This window comes from Gnatocerus cornutus, unplaced genomic scaffold (genome assembly GCF_029298725.1).
Source record: "Gnatocerus cornutus isolate USDA-ARS CGAHR unplaced genomic scaffold, icGnaCorn1.1 ctg00000212.1, whole genome shotgun sequence".
NCBI lineage: Eukaryota > Metazoa > Arthropoda > Insecta > Coleoptera > Tenebrionidae > Gnatocerus > Gnatocerus cornutus.
Genome location: NW_028275535.1, coordinates 25001 through 44174, shown reverse-complemented (window position 1 = coordinate 44174; position 19174 = coordinate 25001). Strand labels below are relative to the sequence as shown.

At 37.2% G+C, this 19174-nt stretch overlaps 1 non-coding gene across 1 annotated transcript; it reads left to right on the top strand.

Moving 5' to 3' along the window:
- The first annotated feature begins 15737 nt into the window (after window positions 1–15737).
- LOC148165786 (small subunit ribosomal RNA) lies at window positions 15738–17658 on the top strand. Its single transcript, XR_015771180.1, has one exon. It is a non-coding gene; the product is annotated as a small subunit ribosomal RNA (ribosomal RNA).
- The last annotated feature ends 1516 nt before the right edge of the window (window positions 17659–19174 follow it).

Genomic DNA, 19174 nt, shown 5'->3' with positions numbered 1-19174 from the left:
ACATAGATGGCGCCATTTTAGGGTCAGGTCAGGTCAAATTATGCTTAAAATTCAAGAAAAATACGTAAATGAACCCAGAATCTTGTAATTTTTGACATTTATGAAGTTCCAGACCTGACACATAGATGGCGCCATTTTAGGGTCAGTTAGGTCAAATTATGCTTAAAATTCAAGAAAAATACGTAAATTAACCCAGAATCTTGTAATTTTTGACATTTCTGAAGTTCCAGACCTGTCATATAGATGGCGCCATTTTTGAGTTAAAATAGGCGCCAAAATTCAAAAACAATATGTAAAATATAGGAAAAAACAGTAATTTTTGACATTTGTGAAGTTCCAGACCTGTCACATAGATGGCGCCATTTTTGAGTCAAAATAGGCGCCAAAATTCAAAAACAATATGTAAAATATAGGAAAAACAGTAATTTTTGACATTTATGAAGTTCCAGACCTGACACATAGATGGCGCCATTTTAGGGTCAGTTAGGTCAAATTATGCTTAAAATTCAAGAAAAATACGTAAATTAACCCAGAATCTTGTAATTTTTGACATTTGTGAAGTTCCAGACCTGTCATATAGATGGCGCCATTTTTGAGTCAAAATAGGCGCCAAAATTCAAAAACAATATGTAAAATAAAGGAAAAAACAGTAATTTTTGACATTTCTGAAGTTCCAGACCTGACACATAGATGGCGCCATTTTAGGGTCAGGTCAGGTCAAATTATGCTTAAAATTCAAGAAAAATACGTAAATTAACCCAGAATCTTCCCAGAATCTTGTAATTTTTGACATTTCTGAAGTTCCAGACCTGTCACATAGATGGCGCCATTTTTGAGTTAAAATAGGCGCCAAAATTCAAAAACAATATGTAAAATATAGGAAAAAACAGTAATTTTTGACATTTGTGAAGTTCCAGACCTGTCACATAGATGGCGCCATTTTTGAGTCAAAATAGGCGCCAAAATTCAAAAACAATATGTAAAATAAAGGAAAAACAGTAATTTTTGACATTTATGAAGTTCCAGACCTGACACATAGATGGCGCCATTTTAGGGTCAGTTAGGTCAAATTATGCTTAAAATTCAAGAAAAATACGTAAATTAACCCAGAATCTTGTAATTTTTGACATTTCTGAAGTTCCAGACCTGTCATATAGATGGCGCCATTTTTGAGTCAAAATAGGCGCCAAAATTCAAAAACAATATGTAAAATAAAGGAAAAAACAGTAATTTTTGATATTTATGAAGTTCCAGACCTGACACATAGATGGCGCCATTTTAGGGTCAGGTCAGGTCAAATTATGCTTAACATTCAAAAAAAATACGTAAATTAACCCAGAATCTTGTAATTTTTGACATTTCTGAAGTTCCAGACCTGTCATATAGATGGCGCCATTTTTGAGTCAAAATAGGCGCCAAAATTCAAAAACAATATGTAAAATAAAGGAAAAAACAGTAATTTTTGACATTTCTGAAGTTCCAGACCTGACACATAGATGGCGCCATTTTAGGGTCAGGTCAGGTCAAATTATGCTTAAAATTCAAGAAAAATACGTAAATTAACCCAGAATCTTCCCAGAATCTTGTAATTTTTGACATTTCTGAAGTTCCAGACCTGTCATTTAGATGGCGCCATTTTTGAGTCAAAATAGGCGCCGAAATTCAAAAACAATATGTAAAATAAAGGAAAAAACAGTAATTTTTGACATTTCTGAAGTTTCAGACCTGACACATAGATGACGCCATTTTAGGGTCAGGTCAGGTCAAATTATGCTTAAAATTCAAGAAAAATACGTAAATTAACCCAGAATCTTGTAATTTTTGACATTTCTGAAGTTCCAGACCTGTCATATAGATGGCGCCATTTTTGAGTTAAAATAGGCGCCAAAATTCAAAAACAATATGTAAAATATAGGAAAAAACAGTAATTTTTGACATTTGTGAAGTTCCAGACCTGTCACATAGATGGCGCCATTTTTGAGTCAAAATAGGCGCCAAAATTCAAAAACAATATGTAAAATAAAGGAAAAAACAGTAATTTTTGACATTTCTGAAGTTCCAGACCTGACACATAGATGGCGCCATTTTAGGGTCAGGTCAGGTCAAATTATGCTTAACATTCAAAAAAAATACGTAAATTAACCCAGAATCTTGTAATTTTTGACATTTCTGAAGTTCCAGACCTGTCATATAGATGGCGCCATTTTTGAGTCAAAATAGGCGCCAAAATTCAAAAACAATATGTAAAATAAAGGAAAAAACAGTAATTTTTGACATTTCTGAAGTTCCAGACCTGACACATAGATGGCGCCATTTTAGGGTCAGGTCAGGTCAAATTATGCTTAAAATTCAAGAAAAATACGTAAATTAACCCAGAATCTTCCCAGAATCTTGTAATTTTTGACATTTGTGAAGTTCCAGACCTGTCACATAGATGGCGCCATTTTTGAGTCAAAATAGGCGCCAAAATTCAAAAACAATATGTAAAATAAAGGAAAAAACAGTAATTTTTGACATTTCTGAAGTTCCAGACCTGACACATAGATGGCGCCATTTTAGGGTCAGGTCAGGTCAAATTATGCTTAACATTCAAAAAAAATACGTAAATTAACCCAGAATCTTGTAATTTTTGACATTTCTGAAGTTCCAGACCTGTCATATAGATGGCGCCATTTTTGAGTCAAAATAGGCGCCAAAATTCAAAAACAATATGTAAAATAAAGGAAAAAACAGTAATTTTTGACATTTCTGAAGTTCCAGACCTGACACATAGATGGCGCCATTTTAGGGTCAGGTCAGGTCAAATTATGCTTAAAATTCAAGAAAAATACGTAAATTAACCCAGAATCTTCCCAGAATCTTGTAATTTTTGACATTTCTGAAGTTCCAGACCTGTCACATAGATGGCGCCATTTTTGAGTTAAAATAGGCGCCAAAATTCAAAAACAATATGTAAAATATAGGAAAAAACAGTAATTTTTGACATTTGTGAAGTTCCAGACCTGTCACATAGATGGCGCCATTTTTGAGTCAAAATAGGCGCCAAAATTCAAAAACAATATGTAAAATAAAGGAAAAACAGTAATTTTTGACATTTATGAAGTTCCAGACCTGACACATAGATGGCGCCATTTTAGGGTCAGTTAGGTCAAATTATGCTTAAAATTCAAGAAAAATACGTAAATTAACACAGAATCTTGTAATTTTTGACATTTCTGAAGTTCCAGACCTGACACATAGATGACGCCATTTTAGGGTCAGGTCAGGTCAAATTATGCTTAAAATTCAAGAAAAATACGTAAATTAACACAGAATCTTGTAATTTTTGACATTTCTGAAGTTCCAGACCTGACACATAGATGACGCCATTTTAGGGTCAGGTCAGGTCAAATTATGCTTAAAATTCAAGAAAAATACGTAAATTAACCCAGAATCTTGTAATTTTTGACATTTCTGAAGTTCCAGACCTGTCATATAGATGGCGCCATTTTTGAGTCAAAATAGGCGCCAAAATTAAAAAACAATATGTAAAATAAAGGAAAAACAGTAATTTTTGACATTTATGAAGTTCCAGACCTGACACATAGATGGCGCCATTTTAGGGTCAGGTCAGGTCAAATTATGCTTAAAATTCAAGAAAAATACGTAAATGAACCCAGAATCTTGTAATTTTTGACATTTATGAAGTTCCAGACCTGACACATAGATGGCGCCATTTTAGGGTCAGTTAGGTCAAATTATGCTTAAAATTCAAGAAAAATACGTAAATTAACCCAGAATCTTGTAATTTTTGACATTTCTGAAGTTCCAGACCTGTCATATAGATGGCGCCATTTTTGAGTTAAAATAGGCGCCAAAATTCAAAAACAATATGTAAAATATAGGAAAAAACAGTAATTTTTGACATTTGTGAAGTTCCAGACCTGTCACATAGATGGCGCCATTTTTGAGTCAAAATAGGCGCCAAAATTCAAAAACAATATGTAAAATATAGGAAAAACAGTAATTTTTGACATTTATGAAGTTCCAGACCTGACACATAGATGGCGCCATTTTAGGGTCAGTTAGGTCAAATTATGCTTAAAATTCAAGAAAAATACGTAAATTAACCCAGAATCTTGTAATTTTTGACATTTGTGAAGTTCCAGACCTGTCATATAGATGGCGCCATTTTTGAGTCAAAATAGGCGCCAAAATTCAAAAACAATATGTAAAATAAAGGAAAAAACAGTAATTTTTGACATTTCTGAAGTTCCAGACCTGACACATAGATGGCGCCATTTTAGGGTCAGGTCAGGTCAAATTATGCTTAAAATTCAAGAAAAATACGTAAATTAACCCAGAATCTTCCCAGAATCTTGTAATTTTTGACATTTCTGAAGTTCCAGACCTGTCACATAGATGGCGCCATTTTTGAGTTAAAATAGGCGCCAAAATTCAAAAACAATATGTAAAATATAGGAAAAAACAGTAATTTTTGACATTTGTGAAGTTCCAGACCTGTCACATAGATGGCGCCATTTTTGAGTCAAAATAGGCGCCAAAATTCAAAAACAATATGTAAAATAAAGGAAAAACAGTAATTTTTGACATTTATGAAGTTCCAGACCTGACACATAGATGGCGCCATTTTAGGGTCAGTTAGGTCAAATTATGCTTAAAATTCAAGAAAAATACGTAAATTAACCCAGAATCTTGTAATTTTTGACATTTCTGAAGTTCCAGACCTGTCATATAGATGGCGCCATTTTTGAGTCAAAATAGGCGCCAAAATTCAAAAACAATATGTAAAATAAAGGAAAAAACAGTAATTTTTGACATTTATGAAGTTCCAGACCTGACACATAGATGGCGCCATTTTAGGGTCAGGTCAGGTCAAATTATGCTTAACATTCAAAAAAAATACGTAAATTAACCCAGAATCTTGTAATTTTTGACATTTCTGAAGTTCCAGACCTGTCATATAGATGGCGCCATTTTTGAGTCAAAATAGGCGCCAAAATTCAAAAACAATATGTAAAATAAAGGAAAAAACAGTAATTTTTGACATTTCTGAAGTTCCAGACCTGACACATAGATGGCGCCATTTTAGGGTCAGGTCAGGTCAAATTATGCTTAAAATTCAAGAAAAATACGTAAATTAACCCAGAATCTTCCCAGAATCTTGTAATTTTTGACATTTCTGAAGTTCCAGACCTGTCATTTAGATGGCGCCATTTTTGAGTCAAAATAGGCGCCGAAATTCAAAAACAATATGTAAAATAAAGGAAAAAACAGTAATTTTTGACATTTCTGAAGTTCCAGACCTGACACATAGATGACGCCATTTTAGGGCCAGGTCAGGTCAAATTATGCTTAAAATTCAAGAAAAATACGTAAATTAACCCAGAATCTTGTAATTTTTGACATTTCTGAAGTTCCAGACCTGTCATATAGATGGCGCCATTTTTGAGTTAAAATAGGCGCCAAAATTCAAAAACAATATGTAAAATATAGGAAAAAACAGTAATTTTTGACATTTGTGAAGTTCCAGACCTGTCACATAGATGGCGCCATTTTTGAGTCAAAATAGGCGCCAAAATTCAAAAACAATATGTAAAATAAAGGAAAAAACAGTAATTTTTGACATTTCTGAAGTTCCAGACCTGACACATAGATGGCGCCATTTTAGGGTCAGGTCAGGTCAAATTATGCTTAACATTCAAAAAAAATACGTAAATTAACCCAGAATCTTGTAATTTTTGACATTTCTGAAGTTCCAGACCTGTCATATAGATGGCGCCATTTTTGAGTCAAAATAGGCGCCAAAATTCAAAAACAATATGTAAAATAAAGGAAAAAACAGTAATTTTTGACATTTCTGAAGTTCCAGACCTGACACATAGATGGCGCCATTTTAGGGTCAGGTCAGGTCAAATTATGCTTAAAATTCAAGAAAAATACGTAAATTAACCCAGAATCTTCCCAGAATCTTGTAATTTTTGACATTTGTGAAGTTCCAGACCTGTCACATAGATGGCGCCATTTTTGAGTCAAAATAGGCGCCAAAATTCAAAAACAATATGTAAAATAAAGGAAAAAACAGTAATTTTTGACATTTCTGAAGTTCCAGACCTGACACATAGATGGCGCCATTTTAGGGTCAGGTCAGGTCAAATTATGCTTAACATTCAAAAAAAATACGTAAATTAACCCAGAATCTTGTAATTTTTGACATTTCTGAAGTTCCAGACCTGTCATATAGATGGCGCCATTTTTGAGTCAAAATAGGCGCCAAAATTCAAAAACAATATGTAAAATAAAGGAAAAAACAGTAATTTTTGACATTTCTGAAGTTCCAGACCTGACACATAGATGGCGCCATTTTAGGGTCAGGTCAGGTCAAATTATGCTTAAAATTCAAGAAAAATACGTAAATTAACCCAGAATCTTCCCAGAATCTTGTAATTTTTGACATTTCTGAAGTTCCAGACCTGTCACATAGATGGCGCCATTTTTGAGTTAAAATAGGCGCCAAAATTCAAAAACAATATGTAAAATATAGGAAAAAACAGTAATTTTTGACATTTGTGAAGTTCCAGACCTGTCACATAGATGGCGCCATTTTTGAGTCAAAATAGGCGCCAAAATTCAAAAACAATATGTAAAATAAAGGAAAAACAGTAATTTTTGACATTTATGAAGTTCCAGACCTGACACATAGATGGCGCCATTTTAGGGTCAGTTAGGTCAAATTATGCTTAAAATTCAAGAAAAATACGTAAATTAACCCAGAATCTTGTAATTTTTGACATTTCTGAAGTTCCAGACCTGTCATATAGATGGCGCCATTTTTGAGTTAAAATAGGCGCCAAAATTCAAAAACAATATGTAAAATAAAGGAAAAACAGTAATTTTTGACATTTATGAAGTTCCAGACCTGACACATAGATGGCGCCATTTTAGGGTCAGGTCAGGTCAAATTATGCTTAACATTCAAAAAAAATACGTAAATTAACCCAGAATCTTGTAATTTTTGACATTTCTGAAGTTCCAGACCTGTCATATAGATGGCGCCATTTTTGAGTCAAAATAGGCGCCAAAATTCAAAAACAATATGTAAAATAAAGGAAAAAACAGTAATTTTTGACATTTCTGAAGTTCCAGACCTGACACATAGATGGCGCCATTTTAGGGTCAGGTCAGGTCAAATTATGCTTAAAATTCAAGAAAAATACGTAAATTAACCCAGAATCTTCCCAGAATCTTGTAATTTTTGACATTTCTGAAGTTCCAGACCTGTCATTTAGATGGCGCCATTTTTGAGTCAAAATAGGCGCCGAAATTCAAAAACAATATGTAAAATAAAGGAAAAAACAGTAATTTTTGACATTTATGAAGTTCCAGACCTGACACATAGATGGCGCCATTTTAGGGTCAGGTCAGGTCAAATTATGCTTAACATTCAAAAAAAATACGTAAATTAACCCAGAATCTTGTAATTTTTGACATTTCTGAAGTTCCAGACCTGTCATATAGATGGCGCCATTTTTGAGTCAAAATAGGCGCCAAAATTCAAAAACAATATGTAAAATAAAGGAAAAAACAGTAATTTTTGACATTTCTGAAGTTCCAGACCTGACACATAGATGGCGCCATTTTAGGGTCAGGTCAGGTCAAATTATGCTTAAAATTCAAGAAAAATACGTAAATGAACCCAGAATCTTGTAATTTTTGACATTTCTGAAGTTCCAGACCTGTCACATAGATGGCGCCATTTTTGAGTTAAAATAGGCGCCAAAATTCAAAAACAATATGTAAAATATAGGAAAAAACAGTAATTTTTGACATTTGTGAAGTTCCAGACCTGTCACATAGATGGCGCCATTTTTGAGTCAAAATAGGCGCCAAAATTCAAAAACAATATGTAAAATAAAGGAAAAACAGTAATTTTTGACATTTATGAAGTTCCAGACCTGACACATAGATGGCGCCATTTTAGGGTCAGTTAGGTCAAATTATGCTTAAAATTCAAGAAAAATACGTAAATTAACCCAGAATCTTGTAATTTTTGACATTTCTGAAGTTCCAGACCTGTCATATAGATGGCGCCATTTTTGAGTTAAAATAGGCGCCAAAATTCAAAAACAATATGTAAAATAAAGGAAAAACAGTAATTTTTGACATTTATGAAGTTCCAGACCTGACACATAGATGGCGCCATTTTAGGGTCAGGTCAGGTCAAATTATGCTTAACATTCAAAAAAAATACGTAAATTAACCCAGAATCTTGTAATTTTTGACATTTCTGAAGTTCCAGACCTGTCATATAGATGGCGCCATTTTTGAGTCAAAATAGGCGCCAAAATTCAAAAACAATATGTAAAATAAAGGAAAAAACAGTAATTTTTGACATTTCTGAAGTTCCAGACCTGACACATAGATGGCGCCATTTTAGGGTCAGGTCAGGTCAAATTATGCTTAAAATTCAAGAAAAATACGTAAATTAACCCAGAATCTTCCCAGAATCTTGTAATTTTTGACATTTCTGAAGTTCCAGACCTGTCATTTAGATGGCGCCATTTTTGAGTCAAAATAGGCGCCGAAATTCAAAAACAATATGTAAAATAAAGGAAAAAACAGTAATTTTTGACATTTCTGAAGTTCCAGACCTGACACATAGATGACGCCATTTTAGGGTCAGGTCAGGTCAAATTATGCTTAAAATTCAAGAAAAATACGTAAATTAACCCAGAATCTTCCCAGAATCTTGTAATTTTTGACATTTCTGAAGTTCCAGACCTGTCATTTAGATGGCGCCATTTTTGAGTCAAAATAGGCGCCGAAATTCAAAAACAATATGTAAAATAAAGGAAAAAACAGTAATTTTTGACATTTCTGAAGTTCCAGACCTGACACATAGATGACGCCATTTTAGGGTCAGGTCAGGTCAAATTATGCTTAAAATTCAAGAAAAATACGTAAATGAACCCAGAATCTTGTAATTTTTGACATTTATGAAGTTCCAGACCTGACACATAGATGGCGCCACTTTTGGGTCAAAATGGGCGCCAAATTTCAAAAAAAATATGTAAATAAAGTAAAAACCAGTAATTTTTGACATTTGTGAAGTTCCAGACCTGTCATATAGATGGCGCCACTAAATTATGTTTTCGACTAACAGGTGGCGATACCAACATTAATAGTTACAGAAAGCTGTAATTTTTTTGACTTTCAAGTTTAGGTAACTGTTCTACAGATGGCGCCAGCATTGCTACAAATACAGGAACCTGTAGTTGTTTTTTGACATTTGACATCTTGACCTAATCTATAGGTCTAAAGATCAGCAATAGAATGGACTTCAAAGTTGATAATAAAGCTTTATTTTTATTATATATCGTAAATGGATTGTGTTTAAGCATAACGTTTGAATGGTTATGCAACCGCTTAAACTAATTGTTGCCGAACTTTCGTCTTTCCTTTGCATTCTTGAATAACGGAAATATAGATGGATTATTTTTGTGCATGAATTTTAAATTGTTATGCAACCATGAAAACACTAATTATTTTCTTTTTTCGGAGTTTTTTCAGATTATTGAAAGTCTGACACAAAACCTGTCCGTAACTGCGGCGTTCTCGCCAAACGCTACAGCTTGAAAAATCTAAAATTCGCATAGTCTAAATGTCCGAGAAAAATCGAAATTAAATGAAAACGAACAAAAGTTCGGACCGAACTAACATTAATCGAAAGTGGATGTCATAATTTTAAGTCCCTAACTAAACGGGATCTAAAACCCTTTCGAAACTGTGGCGTTCGAATTTTGATGAAAATTATTCCAAGTCCAAAGTCGGAACTGAAGCGTTCACATTGAACGCTACAGTTTCGAGAATCTATTCGGAACTGAAGCGTTCACATTGAACGCTACAGTTTCGAGAATCTATTCGGAACTGAAGCGTTCACATTGAACGCTACAGTTTCGAGAATCTATTCGGAACTGAGGCGTTCACTTTGAACGTTACAGTTTCGAGAATTTATTCGGAACTGAAGCGTTCACATTGAACGTTACAGTTTCGAAAGGACAAAATTAACAAAGACCAAAAGTCCGAGAAAAATTGAAATTAAATGAAAATGAACAAAAGTTCGGACCGAACTAACATTAATCGAAAGTGGATGTCATAATTTTAAGTCCCTAACTGAACGGGATCTAAAACCCTTTCGAAACTGTGGCGTTCGAATTTTGATGAAAATTATTCTAAGTCCAAAGTCGGAACTGAAGCGTTCACATTGAACGCTACAGTTTCGAAAATCTATTCGGAACTGAAGCGTTCACACTGGCGATTGCTTATGCAACCATGAAAGCACAAATATGAAACGCTACAGTTTCGAAAACTCATTCGGAACTGAAGCGTTCACACTGGCGATTGTTTATGCAACCATGAAAGCACAAAAATGAAACGCCACAGTTGCGAAAACTCATTCGGAACTGATACGTTTACACCGAACGCTACAGTTTTGAAACCTCGTTCGGAACTGATGCGTTCAAAAATGTCGAAATTTTTACAAGTCCAGTTTCGGAACTGTAGCGACTGCATGGACTTAGCGCGAAAAGGACACATTCAGTGGGAACTGTAGCGGTAGGGACCCGTAAAAAAAGTAAAAAAAATAATAAAATATTTTATTTTTTGCTTTTTACCTTCCGTATACACAATTTTTTTTTTTTTTTTTTTTTTTTTTTTTAAGTCCAAATTGGGAACTGTAGCGGTCAACAGAAAAAAAAACTTTTTCCATCAACCACATACAATTCCCATTTTTAATATAATATTATTATTTATATTAATATTATAATTATTCATAATATATTACTGAACATTTGCTTCTCCTCAGTTTCGTTCTTTGGTTTCCAATATCATTCACTCGATCATATTTAATTCAAGCTTGTTATCGGAGGAGAAACAAGTCTTTCACAATTTTCACCAGTTCTGCTTACCATGTGACGGATCTTTTGTTTTTCAACGGGCGGAACAATAATCGAGATTTTTACTGCTTGGTGTTTCGGGCTTTGTGTTTTATTTTATAGATCCGTCACATTATTCAAGTAAATTATTCAATTCAATTTGTCGTCTGCATTAGAGTCAAGATTATTAATTTCATCTCATTTGCAGACGACTTTGGATAAGAGCACTGGGTGGTCACGTTTTTTAACTAGCGGTGAATTAGCTAATTCGTTCGCAAAATGCACGTTACAGGCGGACTAATTCACATTTCGCTATTCATCGAGAAATTTTTATTCACAGCGGTATATTGTCTTTCTAGAGACTTACCACTTTTTATTTCATCGATGTATTTTTATTTTTAATTTAGCATAATATCATTAAACGGGGTCGCGATGTACGAGAGGTAACAGATCGTACGGACGCGCACATTTGATTTCATGTCAATCCATTCATCGTGCGTACTTGTCCGTCATCGCTGCCACTTACCATCACTACTCCCTATACAGGGTCCGGCAACACTTGTGTCCACCCTCAAAATCGTCTTTAATTTTAAAGATAAAATTTTGAAAATTTGCATACGCTCACAGTTGACAAAGCTCTAGAAGCTGACGTAAAAATTTGTTTTTTATCACTGATAGTTTTGGCGTCGCGACGCCTTAAAAATGTAATTGTTAGGTAATTGTGAGGGTTTGTGATATCAACCCCTAATTTAATTTTTTTTCAATATAAATATGTTAAAAATATCTGAGTTATTATTTTAGATTCAATGCAAATAGTCTTCAAAATTTGAGGAAAAAATGCTGTTTTATCAAGTTAGTTTCCAATTTTATTATGTCAAAATTGGGAACTACGTTTACACCCATCTGTCAACATCTTGTGTCACAAATGACATCTATCCTTTGTTTCGCGCTAGATTGTAACAAAAGTCTTACTTGGTGAAATTGTCGTCTTGTCGATGTTAATTAACGATTTCTGGTGTCCATAAAGTGCAACATGCCCGTGGTAATCAAAATTAACCTTTATAAAAGTGAGTGAAGTGACTTGTGAAATTTTGGTGTAAACGTAGATTGCCGCTGCACTGTCATAATTTTGAAAACTAACTTGATAAAGCAACGTTTTTTTCGCAAATTTTAAACACAATTTGCATTAGATTTAAAATAAAAACTCAGATATTTGTACCACAGTTATGTTGAAATAAAATTGAATTCGCGTATATTTCCGCAAAAACTCAAAAATCGCTAAAAATTATACTTCTTAGGCGTCGCGACGCCAACCAAACCGTGATAAAAAAAACAAATTTTTACGTCAGCTTCTAGAGCTTTGTCAACTATGAGCGTATGCAAATTTTCAAAATTTTATCTTTAAAATTAAAGACGATTTTGGGGGTGGACACAAGTGTTGCCGGACCCTGTATATGCCACCGCGGCAGCGATCAGCTCTGAATCGCTCGATGCGTGAAACGATCGAAATCCCATAGTGCGCCGGCCGCTCGCTATGGGCGAGGGGTAGAGTAAAACGGTCTGATCGCTCGGTGCAAAAGTCCGTTTGGGTACTTAGAGACGGAATTTTAAAATTCTGATTTCGCAGATCAATTTCAAGGATTATTAGGACTCGAATGCTGTCGACCATGTTTTGTAAAAAAAGTTTTTTACGTTTTTACGGCAATTTGACTGAACGCTACAGTTTCGAAAAAAAGTCGGAACTGTGGCGTTCGATCGAAATTTTTCCAAGTCCGAAGTCGAAACTGTAGCGGTCGACCAAAATTTTTCTAAGTCCGATTCGAAACTGAGGCGTTCGACCGAAATTTTTCCAAGTCCAATTCGAAACTGTAGCGTTCGAACAAAATTTTTCTAAGTCCGAAGTCGAAACTGTAGCGTTCGGCGCTCATTCGTCTAAGTCCGAACTCGGAAGTGTAGCGGTTGACAAATTTACATTGACCAAAAGTCCGAGAAAAATCGAAATTAAATCCAAACGAACAAATGTTTGGGTCGAACTAGCATCGATAGAAGGTAGATTTTATAATTTCAAGCTCCTAATTAAACGGGATCTAAAACCCTCTGGAAACTGAGGCGTTCGAAATTTTGATGAAAATTTTTCTAAGTCCGAAATAGGAACTGTGGCGGTCGAGCGAAATTTTTCTAAGTCCGTAGTCGAAACTGAGGTGTTCGAATTTTTGATAAAAATTTTTCTAAGTCTCATGTTGGAACTGTGGCGGTCGAGCGAAATTTTTCCAAGTCCGAAGTCGAAACTGTAGCGTTCGAACGAAATTTTTCTAAGTCCGAAGTCGAAACTGTAGCGTTCGGCGCTCATTCGTCTAAGTCCGAAGTCGGAAGTGTAGCGGTTGACAAATTTACATTGACCAAAAGTACGAGAAAAATCGAAATTAAATGCAAACGAACAAATGTTTGGGTCGAACTAACATCGATAGAAGGTAGATTTTATAATTTCAAGCTTCTAATTAAACGGGATCTAAAACCCTCTGGAAACTGAGGCGTTCGAAATTTTGATGAAAATTTTTCTAAGTCCGAAATAGGAACTGTGGCGGTCGAGCGAAATTTTTCTAAGTCCGTAGTCGAAACTGAGGTGTTCGAATTTTTGATAAAAATTTTTCTAAGTCTCATGTTGGAACTGTGGCGGTCGAGCGAAATTTTTCCAAGTCCGAAGTCGAAACTGTAGCGTTCGAACGAAATTTTTCTAAGTCCGAAGTCGAAACTGTAGCGGTCGACCAAAATTTTTCTAAGTCCGATTCGAAACTGAGGCGTTCGACCGAAATTTTTCTAAGTCCAATTCGAAACTGTGGCGGTCGAGCGAAATTTTTCTAAGTCCGAAGTCGAAACTGTAGCGTTCGGCGCTCATTCGTCTAAGTCCGAAGTCGGAAGTGTAGCGGTTGATAAATTTACATTGACCAAAAGTCCCAGAAAAATCGAAATTAAATGCAAACGAACAAAAGTTACGGTCGAACTAACACCAAACAAGGGTGGCTGTGATAATTTCAAACCCCTAACTAAACGGGATCTAAAACCCTCTGGAAACTGAGGCGTTCGAAATTTTGATGAAAATTATTCTAAGTCCGAAGTCGGAACTGAGGTGTTCGGTCGAAATGCCGTAAAAACGTAAAAAATATTTTTTTCAAAACACCGTTAACGGCATTCGAGTCCTAATGACCCTTGAAATTGATCTGCGAAATCAGAATTTTAAAATTCCGTCTCTAAGTACCCAAACGGACTTTTGCACCGAGCGATCAGACCGATTTACCCGACCCCTCGCCCATAGCGAGCGGCCGGCGCGCTATGGGATTTCGACCGTTTCGCGCATCGAGTGATTCAGAGCTGAACGCTGCCGCGCTGGCATATATAGGGATAGTAGTGGTGGTATGTAGCAGCGGACAAAAGCGTACGATCGAAATGTGATTTTATGTGCGTCCGATTATCTTGTTACCTCTCGTACACCGCGACTTACCCGTAGTTGGGACGATGGCCGGAATGTGTACCCTGTGGACCCACCATCGTTTGAGGGATGACAAATCTTGCCATTGACCATGCACAGCGAGATTGCGGATGCGGCGAGCGTTTCTATGTTAGCGGTCCAAATGCAATCAAAGATTTTATGTGTTCGTGTCAGAACGACCAAAAATTAACAAATGCGTCAACTCACTAAAGTCCGAGCGAGAATTTTGAAATAAATAAAATTTCATAAACTCGTAACGTGTGAATATTTCTAAAGAGAAATCTCACAATAAACCGTCGCTTTCAATCTAGCGAAGAGTATGGAGAATGTTTGAACTTTTGCTTGTCGACGACGATATTTTTTCTTTACGATAAAATTTCAAGTCGATGTGCCCAAAAATCTCTAAATTTTGAACTGGGAAATTATTTCTTCGTCCGATGAATCGCATTGATCTCTGTTTTTGACGAAAAAAAGACGGATAAAATGCAGCATTCAATCAAGGATATAAAATAAAAGAAAAATTTTCCGTAAAAACTATATTACAATGGAGGATTATGTTTCTACTTTTCGTCCGATGAGTCGCAACAAAAATAAGTAATCCATCCGTCGTTGTTCGTTTAGTCGATCTGAATGCACTGTAAAAATTTATTAAAGTAAAATGTTACGTTTGCATTTCATGAATTTTGACAAACGTGTACCGAAATGTGTACAAATTATTTATTTCGACGACGACGACAACTTAGAACGGATGAATAAAATTAATTGTTGCAAGATTCAAACAAGGATGAAAAAGTCATAGAAAATTATTCCGTAACCATGATATTGGATTATTTTTTCTTCACTCTCTCCTCCGATGAGTCGCAACAAATAAAAATCCATAAATCAATTCATCCGTCGTTGTTCGTTTAGTCGATCTGAATGCACTGTAAAAATTTATTAAAGTAAAAATGTTACGTTGCATTTCATGAATTTTGACAAACGTGTACCCCGAAGTGTGTACAAATTATTTATTTCGACGACGACGACAACTTAGAACGGATGAATAAGAATAAAATTGTTGCAGGAGATTCAATCAAGGATGATGTGAAAAAAATGTCGAAAAATTTTCCATCCAGAAAGATCGCGTGGCGTTACGTCTCTTCTTACGAGGTTTTCGTTTCGCAGACACGCACACTTTCTTCAAAACAATAATAGGAAAGTGTTCAGTTTTTTATAAGAGCAGCAGGTGTCTTTCCGAAATTCTACGATTATTGTAGCTTATATGACTAGAAGGAAAGAAAGACTAAAACTCTCTTATTTTAAAACAAGAACGCAGTTCCCTGGTTGATCCTGCCAGTAGTCATATGCTTGTCTCAAAGATTAAGCCATGCATGTCTCAGTACAAGCCAAATTAAGGTGAAACCGCGAAAGGCTCATTAAATCAGTTATGGTTCCTTAGATCGTACCCACATTTACTTGGATAACTGTGGTAATTCTAGAGCTAATACATGCAAACAGAGCTCCAACCGGAAACGGAAGGAGCGCTTTTATTAGATCAAAACCAATCGGTGGCGGTCTCCGTCATCGTACAACTTGGTGACTCTGAATAACTTTACGCTGATCGCACGGTCTCGCACCGGCGACGCATCTTTCAAATGTCTGCCTTATCAACTGTCGATGGTAGGTTCTGCGCCTACCATGGTTGTAACGGGTAACGGGGAATCAGGGTTCGATTCCGGAGAGGGAGCCTGAGAAACGGCTACCACATCCAAGGAAGGCAGCAGGCGCGCAAATTACCCACTCCCGGCACGGGGAGGTAGTGACGAAAAATAACGATACGGGACTCATCCGAGGCCCCGTAATCGGAATGAGTACACTCTAAACCCTTTAACGAGGATCAATTGGAGGGCAAGTCTGGTGCCAGCAGCCGCGGTAATTCCAGCTCCAATAGCGTATATTAAAGTTGTTGCGGTTAAAAAGCTCGTAGTCGAATCTGTGTCCCGCGCCGCCGGTTCATCGTTCGCGGTGTCAACTGGCGTGCCGCGGGACGTCCTGCCGGTGGGCTTAGCTCGAGAGGGCGGCCCAACTCAATCCCGCCGCGGTGCTCTTCATTGAGTGTCGAGGTGGGCCGGCACGTTTACTTTGAACAAATTAGAGTGCTTAAAGCAGGCTAAAACTTCGCCTGAATACTGTGTGCATGGAATAATGGAATAGGACCTCGGTTCTATTTTGTTGGTTTTCGGAACCCCGAGGTAATGATTAATAGGAACGGATGGGGGCATTCGTATTGCGACGTTAGAGGTGAAATTCTTGGATCGTCGCAAGACGGACAGAAGCGAAAGCATTTGCCAAAAACGCTTTCATTGATCAAGAACGAAAGTTAGAGGTTCGAAGGCGATCAGATACCGCCCTAGTTCTAACCATAAACGATGCCAGCTAGCGATCCGCCGACGTTCTTCCGATGACTCGGCGGGCAGCTTCCGGGAAACCAAAGCTTTTGGGTTCCGGGGGAAGTATGGTTGCAAAGCTGAAACTTAAAGGAATTGACGGAAGGGCACCACCAGGAGTGGAGCCTGCGGCTTAATTTGACTCAACACGGGAAACCTCACCAGGCCCGGACACCGGAAGGATTGACAGATTGAGAGCTCTTTCTTGATTCGGTGGGTGGTGGTGCATGGCCGTTCTTAGTTGGTGGAGCGATTTGTCTGGTTAATTCCGATAACGAACGAGACTCTAGCCTGCTAAATAGGCGTATTTCGACATCCCAAAGGCCCGTCGATCCTGGGTTCGCCCGGTGGTCGTGCGCGGTTTTTACTGTCGGCGTACAAACAATTCTTCTTAGAGGGACAGGCGGCTTCTAGCCGCACGAGATTGAGCAATAACAGGTCTGTGATGCCCTTAGATGTTCTGGGCCGCACGCGCGCTACACTGAAGGAATCAGCGTGTCCTCCCTGACCGAGCGGTCCGGGTAACCCGCTGAACCTCCTTCGTGCTAGGGATTGGGGCTTGCAATTGTTCCCCATGAACGAGGAATTCCCAGTAAGCGTGAGTCATAAGCTCGCGTTGATTACGTCCCTGCCCTTTGTACACACCGCCCGTCGCTACTACCGATTGAATGATTTAGTGAGGTCTTCGGACCGGTACGCGATGGCGTTTCGACGTCGTCGATGTCGCTGGGAAGATGACCAAACTTGATCATTTAGAGGAAGTAAAAGTCGTAACAAGGTTTCCGTAGGTGAACCTGCGGAAGGATCATTAACGTGTCCTCGTACACACGAATTTTGACATATGTATAATTTATTATTATGCATTTTTATTTGATCGTGTCGATGTACACTTTATGTTTTTACAACACCGTCGTCGATGACATGGAGTCGACGGCACGATCTTTTGTCGTGCCGTTGCTTGTTTCTTTTTGAAACACCGTGTGTACGACGTTTTGAACTACGAATCGTACATATTCGGAAAAACAATAGCGTTACGCTGGCCCGCAGCGCCGGTCCTTGCGATCGAGTTTTTCACCTTTTTTGAACGAGAAAAACCGAATTCGCTCGGGCATACGGCTGTTTCTTCGGGTACCTAGATTTTTTGATTTTTTTTGTACTATCTCTCGATCTTTTCCAATGATGGAAAAAAGGAGGGACGCTTTCGGTTTTTCGACCGGATCGCGGAAAGTTGTGAACTCCACCGCGAAAGTCGAAAGACGTTAGAAGTCCTCTTTTTTCGGACACACGGAGAGGATGTAGCAGAGTAGTCGAGAAAGAAGAAAATCGCAGGTGTCGAATTAGGTTACGACTCCGTGGGTTTTAAATGATTTACGCCCGGCTACGGGACCGGCGAGAAACGCTCCCGATTTTACGATTCGCGTGAATGATGTTCGTCGTTAGACGCTTCAAAGAGTTTTTTGAAAGCGCCGTTAAACGAGCGATCACACACACATCACACCTTGCTTTTTTAATGTTTTTGGTAGATGTGGTAAAGTGATTTCGTTAGAAACGGTAAAATTCTCTTTACGGAGCGTACGACTGCACCATTTCAAAATTATATACACCGTCAATCGTCATTAAGTCACGATATAGAACGGTAAACTTGAGGATTTTATGTTAGACGCTCAGTCTGGCACGTCTATAGATTTTTTCGTCAAAATTCACGATCTGTCTTCGGTTTGGCGACGAAAAAATATAGAAAGAAAATTGAAACACGAACACAAAGACCGCCCGCGAAAATCTCTTTTCGCTTACGGCGGATACTAATTCGCTTTTTCATAACGAGTACGATGATGTAATGATGTGTTGATTCCGATCGATCAAAAACCGTCTCTTCGTCACACTTTTTAAAGTGCTTGACACACGCACACTAAATGAAAGACACAATAAAGGAAAACTACCGAAAATGTAGTTTATGAGAGAAAGCAGCATTATTTATTAAAATTATTGCTGAGAAAAAGGAAATTGGCAAATTCCTAATTAAAATCGTATCGAACATGTCCCATCTTCACACATACATGCTCGTACTTTGCGTGTAAAAGCGGAGACCGCGTGAAAAAGAAAAGTGCTTCTTTTTCGGTGCGCGGATACAAATTTGTGTTTGGGTTAATATTTTTTTTAATTTTTTCGTACGCGTAAAACTGAGACCGACGATCGCGTTCCCTTTCAGACGAGAAAGTACGGACGAAAGACAATTAAGAGCGAGAATCATAAATATCCATACCACAACACCGAAATTTTAGACGTGGCACGTTTCGGAACCACGAAGATCATTTTCGTTTCGGATG